This window comes from Coffea eugenioides, chromosome 3 (genome assembly GCF_003713205.1).
Source record: "Coffea eugenioides isolate CCC68of chromosome 3, Ceug_1.0, whole genome shotgun sequence".
In the NCBI taxonomy this organism is placed as follows: Eukaryota; Viridiplantae; Streptophyta; class Magnoliopsida; order Gentianales; family Rubiaceae; genus Coffea; species Coffea eugenioides.
Window position 1 is genome coordinate 37245269 of NC_040037.1, and position 11690 is coordinate 37256958.

At 35.5% G+C, this 11690-nt stretch overlaps 1 non-coding gene across 1 annotated transcript; it reads left to right on the forward strand.

Moving 5' to 3' along the window:
- Nucleotides 1-2132: 2132 nt before the first annotated feature.
- Nucleotides 2133-2239, forward strand: LOC113767252. The gene has a single exon (XR_003467967.1). It is a non-coding gene; the product is annotated as a small nucleolar RNA R71 (small nucleolar RNA).
- Nucleotides 2240-11690: the final 9451 nt, after the last annotated feature.

Sequence of the window (11690 nt, forward strand, 5' to 3'; positions counted from 1 at the left end):
ATTTCTATTTCTACTTATTTTCATGCCGAAAATCTTTTTGGCTTCTCCCAAATCTTTCATTTCAAATCATTTACTCAACTGAGTCTTCAATTTATTAATTTCAACTTGGCTCTTTGACGCTATCAACATATCATCAACATACAAGAGTAAGTAGATATAGGACTCATCTCGTAACTTGCGCAAATACACACATTGGTCGTATTTGCTTCTTGTGTACTTGTGACCCATCATGAACTGGTCAAATCGTTTGTACCATTGTCTCGGTAATTGCTTCAATCCACACAATGATTTGCTCAACTTACAAATTCAATTCTCTTTACCAGCAACATTGAATCCATCTGACTGAGATATATAAATTTCCTTCTTCAAGTCACCGTGAAGGAACGTGGTTTTCACATTAAGTTGAGTTAGTTCCAAATTCAACTGTGCTACCAAGGTTAACAGGATTCTAATAGAGGAATGTTTAACCACTGGAGAAAATATCTCATTATAATCAACTCCCTCCTTTTGAACATAACCTTTAGCTACCAATTTTGCCTTGTAGCGAACATCATTCTTGTCAGGAAATCCTTCTTTTTTTACAAATACCCATTTGCATCCAATTGCCTTCTTGCCCTTCGGTAGTTGTGTCAACTTCCACATCTTGTTCTTCTAAAGAGATTACATCTCTTCTTCCATAGTGATAAGTGAATATTTAACGTACATTTTGTACAAATTTGGCATGAATTTTTGGTATGTTTTTAGAAGATTAAAGCCATATTTGAACTTTTATCAATACATTCTCCAACACTCCCAATGGATATCTAATAGACCGATCCGCTAGTTGCAAAGTAATATTAGTGCGTTTAAGCTCATGCAAACCCAATTGTCTAGCCACCGTTAAAGGTATTAATGATACACTAGCACCAAGATCACACAATGTCTTAGAAAAATCAACGTTACCTATGGTGCAAGGTATAGAAAAACTCCCCGGATCCTTCAACGTCGGTGGCAGCTTATTTTGAATAATTGCACTACATTCCTCCGTTAATGCTATTGTTTCGCAGTCTTCCAACTTTCTTTTTCTAGTCATGATTTCCTTGAGAAATTTCGCATAAGACGGAATCTACAAAATAGCATTGGCAAAAGGAATGTTAATGTGCAATTGTTTGAAAAGTTTAACAAATTTTTCAAAATCTTTATCAAACTTATTTTGCTTTAATCTTTGTGAAAATGGAACCGCAGGAGGTATTGGAATGGTAGCGGAAGATGATGGTTGATTTTCTCTTGATTTCTCCCGGCTATTTTCTTCTACTATCGCCTCTTGGTTCCTCTGCTTTTCTTCTTGTTTTTCATTCTTATCTTTCTCAACTTCCATCACAAGAGGATCTTCTAATTGCTTACCACTATGAAGAGTAATGGCTTTGACATGCTCCTTAGGATTGACCTCTGTTTTGCTAGGTAATTCTCCTTGATTTCGATTATTCAAAGAACTAGCAATTTGACCAATTTGGACCTCTACATTCCTGTACATTGTAGTGAGTTGATCCAGTCTCCCTTCTACTTGTTCAAATCTGTCCGCGGTAACTTTAGCAAGTTTTTCCACTGCAATCTCCCAACCCGGTTTAGTTTCAGCTTGTGGTTGCCTTGATTGGAACCCCGGTGGATTGGTTGGCCTTGGTTGATTTCCTTGATTCTTCCATCCAAAGTTTGGATGATTTCTCCACCCTGGATTGTAAGTATTCGAGTAGGGGTTATTTTGAGTATTACGATTGTAATTATTGACGAATTGTACCTGCTCAGAATCAGCACACTCATTAGTATCATGTTCACCTCCACATATAGAACAACACGCTACATGTGCATTAGATGAACTTAGACCAACTCCACCTTATCTACTTTGCAACTTCATCACATTATTCATTTGAGCACTCAGCATATTGAGAGTGTCCATTTCTATCATACCTGCGTGACGTCTTGTATTACCTCTTTCATTGGCCCATTGATAGTTATTTGCAGTCATTTCTTCTATCAAATTCTGAGCTTCTTGGGGTGATTTACCCATTAAAGCTCCACCTGCAGCTGCATCGATCATTGTTTTAGTAGAAAAAGCTAAACCATTATAGAAGGTTTGTATGATTAACCACTTCGGCAGTCCATGATGTGGACATTTCCGAAACAAATTTCTAAACCTTTCCCATGCCTCATATAATGATTCACCTTCCAATTGACTAAAACTAGTGATATCCATTCTAAGTTTAGCAGTCTTACCTGGTGGAAAATACTTATTTAAGAATACTCTTGATAAATCATCCCATCCGGTGAAAGTATTAAGAGCATGAGAGTGTAGCCAAAGTTTGGCCTTATCTCTCAATGAAAATGGGAACAATCTTAGCTTTATAGCATCATCACTAACTCCATTCATTTTAATTGTATCACAAATTTCCAAGAATGTAGTTAAGTGCGTATTAGGATCTTCTACTGCATTACCTCCAAATTGAGATTGTTGAACCATTTGGATAAGTGATGGTTTAATCTCAAAATTGTTAAAATTTACCGTAGGCCTTGTTATACTCGTTTGAGATTCTTGTGTTCCTGGTAGAGCAAAATCTCGTAGAACTCGCCTATTTGCTTCGTTTTCTGCCATTTCTTCTTCAAATGGAAGCTCTATTAAGATTTCCTCTATTGGTTGCCAAATCTCTTGTTCCTCTTGCAGTAGTGTGTTCCTCCTTTGTCTGTGTAATGTCCTCTCAATTTCTGGATCGAAAAGTGCAACTTCTCGAGACGCCCGGTGCATACACAACAAAAAAAATAAGAGAAATTTTGCAGTTTTAATTCAACAACTTGAATAAAAACAATGAAAATATCTAAATTAATAGAGATGATTAGGCCCTAATATTGCCGCTCCCCGGCAACGGCGCCAAAAACTTGACGGGATTTTTATATCAATGCAAGTTTAATTCCGATTTTACACCCGTTGGACTGCAAGTATACAAGTCGCAATTGTAATGTAGGGTATGTATCGGGTCAATCCCACGAGGAGCAATTGAAACAAGTACTAGACCCTTATTTTTCTCTATTATTTAGACTTACAATGAATTTGAGCAGGGAAAGTTTATTGCTATAATCTACAAATATGATCTGCAAATCTAGTTTAACAAATGCTAAATGCAAATGAAGAATTCTTACTCAAGAAAGACTCTAGGGATGTAAATTCCACTTATGGCATAATCAACACAAATGAATGGATTTACCTCTTGTTATTATTCTTGTTTAACCAGAGATTCATTTCCAAGATTACCAAATCTCATTCTCTTGATGAAATGGCCTAGAGTAGTTCAGTTTTCCCTATTTTCATGGTAAAATACTACCACTACTCTGTTTTCTTTCATGAAATGTTAAGTAATCCACTTAAGTGTATCTCTATTTTCATGAACATACAACTTAAGCTCTACTCATGTGTTTCCATTGTTAATACCAATTCTCATTGAATAATAATACCATAAACATGTTATTGGTGATCAATCAATAACAAGTAATCACAGCTACACAAGTAGACAAGTTAATACAAGATATAACAAATGTAAATCACATTCAATTAGTATTATTTAGCCATAAGTTTCATCTACTCCCTAGATTAAGGAGTTTAGCTACTCATGAATGATTTAACAATCAAACTCACAAGTTTATTAATGCAAAACATCATGAAGTACAAGTACAAGAAAGATAAAAGAAAGCTTAGCCAATTGATGGTGAAACCCTCCAATTCCTGCTATGTTCTTGTACAAGATGGTTACAAGTGAAAACTCCAAATGCTTCTCCAAGAACTCTTAGCTAGAGAGAAAACTTGTTACAAGAAGGAAAACTAGCTACGTATGGTAATGCCTGGCTCCTCCCCTGTGTTTCTGCATAAAAAGTGGTAGAAATTCCATTCCTCTCACTTCATAATTTTCTCCATTCAAATTTTGTAAAAAGAAGTCAAAGATATGATGTTTCTTTTTGTCTACACTCATTTGGTCTTCTCTTTTGTTGCAGAAGCATGTGCCACCGATTTCTGTCCCTCAAAATAGCTGGAAAAATTGTGAGAAAGATAAAGAAAAACGGCTGTGCCACTTGCTGAGGAGAGAAGCAGATCCGAGCCTCGGATCCGAGGGCTGAAACTTGATCTGAACTCGGATCATTAGATCCGAGGACTTCCCATGATGGATCCGAGGTCGGATCGTCCTGACCTCGGATACACTCCGCCAGAAGTACAGACGAGGGGTCGGATCCATCTTGTACACACAGATCCGGGCTCGGATCCGTGTTGAGGAATTTTCCAGTTTTTCACTTCTCCCATTTTTTCTACATTTTTGCTCCCAATTTCTTGTGTACTTTATCCTCTGGATGACCCTTACATTTCTTTCAGCTTGTGTATGAATTTCATACATCAATTACCTTCACAATTTCACAAAATTAACGCATTAATCCACTCATTTATCAATTTTTTGAACCCTTAAACAATATTTAAGCAATTATCGCCAAAAGAGTTCAAATATGACTTTAATCTTCTAAAAACATACCAAAAATTCATGTCAAATTTGTACAAAATGTACGTTAAATATTAACTTATCACATAGCATCTTTCCATCTATCATTTTCTGTACTTTGAACTATTCCAGAAAAGGTGGATGGGACATCATCAACAACTAGAAGTGCATAGGCCACCATATCAGTAAAACGAGCAGGTTTTTGAATTTCTCGTCTTTGCCTATTGACGGCAATTGATTCTTGCTGCTGTTGAGGTTCTAGGGTTGAAATCTCTTTCTCATCTGACTCCTCTTTTGCCATAGGAGAGTCATTGATGGTGTTGTTTGCTGATCTCACTATTATTTGCTCAAACTCCACATGTTTCGGCGTACACTCCACCTGTTACGGAGTACCACTGGTCCCATCTTGTGTTACCTTATTCAACATGACAGATTTATCAAAGGTAATATCCCTGCTGATAATGATTTTCTTTACTTTTAGACACCACAAACGATATTCCTTAACTCCAGTATTAAAACCCATAAAGAGAAACTTCTTTGCGCGTGGATCCAATTTTAATTCATTTACATGATAATATGCAGTAGAACCAAAGATATGCAAAAAATCATAGTCTGTTGCAAGTTTTTCAAACCATACTTCTAACGGAGTCTTGCCACCTATTGCAGATGATAGCAAGCGATTGATGAGATGTTGAGTGTATGCCACAGTTTCAACCCAAAACTTTCTGCCTAACCCAGCATGCAACGAACTTTCTCCACTAGTGTCTCGTTCATACGCTCTGACACCCTGTTCTGCTGCGGTATTTTTCTAACTGTGAAGTGCCGAACTATGCCACACTCTTGGCATTTCTCCTGGAAGAAATCACTCTTGTATTCTCCATCATTGTCTGTTCGGAGAACCTTGATCTTTCTTCTCGTCTGGTTTTCAACCTGAGTTTTCCATTTAAGGAAAATACTTAGCATATCATCTTTGTTCTTCATAGTAAATGTCCAAACTCTTCTAGAAAAATTATCAACAAAAGTGACAAAATAGTACATGTATCTAAGGGATGGAGTCTTGAGAGGTCCCCACACATCTAAATGCACATAATCCAAAATACCTTTGGTATTATGGATGCCAGTGCTAAATTTCACTATTCTCTATTTTTTCAGAATACAATGCTCACAAAATTCTAATTTACAAGCTTTTGTACCTTTCAACAATTCTTACTTGGCAAGATTTTGCAAAGATTTTCACCAGCATGTCCCAACTGCATGTGTTACAACTTTATTGCCTCCACTTCCTTCTTGCTATTGGAAGATGTTGCTGCAACTGCTATCTTAACAACTGTATTATCTTGGTAGTAATACAAATTATTCTTCCTCACACCTTTCAACATCACAAGTGTTCCCGAAATTGATTTAAGAATTTCATCTCGCATCATTATAATCAGGTCTTTTGATCCAAGGCCCCCAAAGAAATAAGATTCTTCTTCAAATTTGGCACGACCGAACATCCTTCAAGATTCTGGTGGATCCATCATGATTACGCAGTTTGATTGAATTTATCCCAACTGTTTTACATGAATTGTCATTTCCAACGTAAACAACTTCACCATCAAGTTCTTCAAATTCAAAGAATCATTCCTGCATAGGAGACATATGGTGGGTACAACCTGAATCCAAAATCTACTCATCTGGATGGGATATTGAAGGTGATACAGCCAAAGAGAAATCTGATTCCGCATCACTTTTGCACTCTACAACATTTAAGTCTTGCGGAGCTTTCTCTTTTTTCTTCAATTTTGAACAGGCTTTCTTCCAGTGCCCTTTCTCATGATAGAAAGCACACCCATCTTTGACAATTATATTTTTTGATTTGGACCTTCCTCTTTTTCCCTTTGATTGGCTTTGCTGACGATCTCTTGCCACTAACGCTTCATCTGCTGTAACTACTTTGTTTTTCATTTTATCCTACTTTCTCAATTCATGACTATACAAAGCAGAATATACAGCATCTAAAGACACATTCTCCTTCCCATGAAGTAACGTAGTCTCCAAATGTTCAAATTCATTAGGAAGGGATGACAACACATCAAAGTCAAATCTTTATTTTCAAATTTCACATCTAAATTTAACAGGTCTGCTACTAACTGATTAAATATAGTGATATATTCATTCATACTAGTACCTGGTTGGTAATCAAATCGGAACAATCTTTTCTTCATAAGGAGTTTATTCTGACCACTCTTCTTCATAAAACTTCTCCTCCAATGCCTTCCACAATTTTCATGCAGAAGTCTCGTTCTTGAAAGCATACTTATGCTTTCTGGACAAATATGATCGAATAATTTCACATGCCAACCGATTTATGGTGCTCCACTCCTTCTCTTCTATGTCATCTGGTTTCTTTTCTTCAATGGCAATGTCAAGACCCTGTTGAAAAATGGAATCTACTCGTTCTTGAAAGCATACTTTTGCTTTCTGGACAAACATGATTGAATAGTTCAACATGCTAACCGATTTATGGTACTTTACTCCTTTTCTTCCATGTCATCTGGTTTCTTTTTTTCAATGGCAATGTCAAGACCCTGTTGAAAAATGGAATCTATGACTTTGCCTTACCACATGCCGAAATGACCAGTACCGTCAAATATCTCCACCGCCAGTTTCAAACTTTACATTGGAATCCTCGATCATGTGGACGAGAAAGCCAATGCCCTGGACTCATTTATCGGTGAATCGTCTAACGCCATTACAGACTCAAATGATAGTATTCAATAGAACAAATTACAAACAAACCAAAGGGCGAACCTTCGACTTTGATACCACTTGTCGGAAAAATTGGATAATTTTTCACTCAAAATTGCAACTATCAGATGCGTAATAAAAGAGATAAGGAAAAAAAAATACACTCGAAATTGATAACGAATTTTGGCCAAATGTGCCTAATTTTCGAGCACCGTTTAAGCAACCTGCTCTTATTAATTTGGAAGAAGAAAGAATACAAAATTTTGGTGTGTTTCAATTGGGAGGGGAGAGTGTTAATTTATAATTCTCAAACACTCCCCCCAAGACCTATCCCACCTATGTGGGACAGAAACTCATGCCAAAAAAGTCAACACTAGCTAATAATTAGGTAAGAATTTTGGTCCCTAGAACCTTGAGAACTTGGAATTGAATATATTGAGTTCTCAGGAGAGTGTGTCTGCACAAAGAGATATCTTTTCAGAATTGGAGATGTTGTAACTGAAATTTTCTAAGAAATCAAAATTTAATTCAAAATTTGATTCTTGTAGCCTTGAGAACTAAAACTAAATATAAAAGAGTTGCACTTTTTTTACATTAATATATGACGCATCAAAAGAGCTTTGTTAGAAAAGCACTCTATGGATTTGGTTCAGCTCAGAGCTTTCAAGTTTGCTTAGATAATGAGAATGTGTGACTACTAATTGTAAGTTGCACATGCTAATGTTAATAGTTGGGCGATCTGAAATGATTTCGGGCCAAAAGATGGGAGAAATAAGAGAAGACATGAAAATCGAGTTTTTCAAAGGAAGTTTTAGCAAGTAGGAATTCGTGAATAAATCTAAACATGTGTCTTCTGCAAATTGCATTACCTGAATAACTTCAAGATCCTTCCCTTCCTATTGCTGAACCACCCTTAGGGCCCCTGGTTCCTTTTCTTACAGCTTGGAGACAGAATACTTATTAGTTTTAGCTTTTAATGGACGGACACTGTCCCTGGTTCTTAAAGACCTTCTTTTACGACTGCACTTGTACATGAGAAACCAGATTGATGTGATTCCTTCAATAACAATGGCACATGGTAGAATGATAACTTTCGGGCAACTTTAGTTCTTCTTAAAGAATAAAGGTTCCAGGAAGGCCGCAATTCATTTTTTCCATTGATAGTCCTTCAAAGTTGGCATCACATAATTCTTAAGCTTTTCTTCTTTTAGCACAGTGATAGTTTTGTTTCTTGTAGGTATGCCTGGTTTGACTGCTTATAGTGGGTTGTATGGGGTTTGCAATCCAAAATAAGAGAGAAAAAGTATTTGTATCTGGAGCATCTGGTGCAGTTGGCCAGCTTGTGGGACAATTCGTAAAATTGATAGGCTGCTATGTAGTTGGAAGTGCTAAAACGTTATATCAAGTTTTCAATGTTTTGTTACTGTTAAGAAAATATAAGTACTCTTTGTAGATAATAAATTAATAAAGATATTTTTATAAATAGTTGTTAGATTTGTACTATTATAAATATTAGTTAGGTACTCATAATATGGGTACTAGATGTTTTTCTCATAAAATACATATTCTCATGGTATCAGAGCTAAAGTCTTAGGTTTAGGGTTAAACATCTTAACAAAAGTCCTGTTCACGCGATACTGTTCATTGCATAATGTTTACGCGGTACTGTTCCAAGGTCCTGTTCATGTGATACTATTCATCGCATTACTGTTCACGCTTTACTGTTCCAAGGTATTGTTCATCACAAATTTTAACTATTTTTTTGGTTTGAAGTGCTATTCGCTATGGCTAAAAGTTTATGAAAACGCATCATGACGTCCACAAATATTATGCCAATGGTGATGCCTTAAATCACAAATTGAAAGTTGAAAGACATTAATTATCAACAGTGGTCAAAAGTTATTAAGATTTATCTGATTGGTTTAGGAAAGCAACAATATCTCACAGATAACTCTCTTACGGAGGATAACAAGAGACTAATATGGATTCAAGAGGATGCCCAAATTCTTGGAGCACTATGGAATTCTATGGAGCCACTAATTGCTTATATGTTTTTTCGTTGTGAGACAACAAACGAAGTTTGGGATTATGTCTAGTAATTATACTGCAATAATCTTTTATGGATATATGATATTTCTTTGGAGTATTTTCAATTGCAACAAGATAACAAGGCAATAACTGAATACTTTGCAGATCTCAAGTGAATTTCAGAAGAATTAAATATTGTAATGTCTTTCTCAAGTGATATTACAATTATGCAGAGGTAAAGAGAACAAATGCTTATGCTCAAATTCTTGGCTGGTCTTAAGTCAGAATTTGAACTAATCAAATTTCAAAATTTAGCCGGTGAACAATTACTATCCTTTACCGAGACGTATACTCGTGTCTTACGTTTTGCATTTAAGGATAATGCACAGGGTGATGGTGCTCTAATTAATGACAAGTCTGTTTCGGATAGAGCAACTTAGTCTTCGACGTGAGCAATTTAGTTTTGGGCGTGGCTCTCGTGGAGGAAGAAGTAGAGGAGGTTGTGGAGCTCGAGACATCCGTGAGTACACTCATTCTGGTTTAAAAAATCACACTCGTGATATTTGTTGGAATTTAGTTGGAAAACCTCCTTTGTTTGCTAATGCAGTTATCATTGACCAAACTGAATCAAGTTCTTCAGCACAAGGATCCCAGAAGACTTTTACCATATCCGAAAAAGATTATGTTAAATTTTTACAGTACCAAACTGCAAATCATGTATCTTTTCTCTCTGCTTCTTTAGTATAAAAAGGTAATGCTATGGCTTGTCTCTCCATATCCTCTAATTTTGACTCGTGGATTATTGATTCCGAGGTTATTGATCATATGTCAGGTATCTCTAGAAATTTTTCTAATTTTTAACAGTTTACTTTCTTTTTTCATACTACTTTAGCTGATGGATCTATAACTAAAGTTAAAGGACCAAGCACTGTAAAAGTTAACCAATCTCTTCCGCTATCATCTGTTCTTTACGTACCCAATTTGCCTTTTAATCTAATGTCTGTTAGTAAGTTTACTAAATTCTTACAGTGTTCAGTTACTTTTTCTCCTACTTTCGTTGTCGTTTAGGATTTGAAGATAAAAAGGACGATTGGTGGAGGGCATTAGCATAATGGTCTTTATTTTCTTAACTCCAATGGTCCGATTACGTGTCTTGCTACTGTTTCTCCTCTTAAAATTCACTGTTATTTTGGTCATCCATCTCTACAAAATTTGAAGAAGTTGGTTCCTACTTTGAATCAGTTGTCTTCATTAGAATATGAGTCTTGTTAGTTAGAAAAGCATATTCGTGTTTCTTTTGCCCCTAGAGTCAATAAATGAGTTTCTGAACCCTTTTTATTAGTTCATTCTGATGTTTGGAATCCTAGTTGAGTCACTTCAAAGTTAAGTTTTAAATATTTTGTAATCTTTGTTGATGACTTTACCAGAGTTACGTGATTTTATTTAATGAAAAATCATTTAGAACTATATTTCATTTTTTGTGCATTTGTTACAGAAATAAAGAATCAATTTGGTATGCCTATACGTATACTTCACAATAATAATACAAAAGAATATTTTTTAACTTCTTTTGATACTTTTATGACTAAATCTAATATTATTCATCAGTTCTCTTGTTCCCATACTTCACAACAAATTGGAGTTGCCGAAAGAAAAATTGGACATTTAGTCGAAATTGCTCGAACACTTTTGTTGTACGTGAATGTGCCCAAACAATTTTGGAGTGATGTAATTTTAACCGCATGTTATTTAATTAATTGCGTGTCAGCTAATATTCTTGGAAGCCAATTGCCTCACTTCATTCTTTTTTCTCATGAATCTGTATTTAAATTATCTCTTCGTATTTTTGGATGTATGTGTTTTGTTCATCAGCTTGCTCTCAAGATAGATAAATTAGATTTTCATGCTATTAAATGTATTTTCTTAGAATATGCACTAGTGCAAAAAGGGTATAGATGTTATAGTCAAGTTTTAAATTGATTTTTTACTTGTGTTGATGTTATTTTTCTTTGAATCTACTCCTTATTTTATGAAACAAGGTATGCCTTGTGAGTTAGAATAATGTTTCTTTTTTTCTTCTCCTATTTTACTAAACCCTTCACCTTTATTATCTGAGTTATACAGTCCACCAAATTTCACAACTCGGTTATCTTGTTCTAATTTTCAAGTTTATTCTCGTCGTTTCGTAGTTGAAAAAGCTACTGATATGCCACGCACTTCATCAATTACCTCTTAATTTTTAAATTCAGGTATGACTCCCTCCTATGAGTTAGATCTTCCTATTGCTTTACGCAAAGGTAAGAGGCATTGTATTTCTCATCCTATTTCTAATTTTGTTTCTTATTCTTGTCTCTCTGTCATATTCTTCTTTTGTTGCTTCACTTGATTCTGTATCAATTTCTAAGTCTATTACCCATGCTCTCA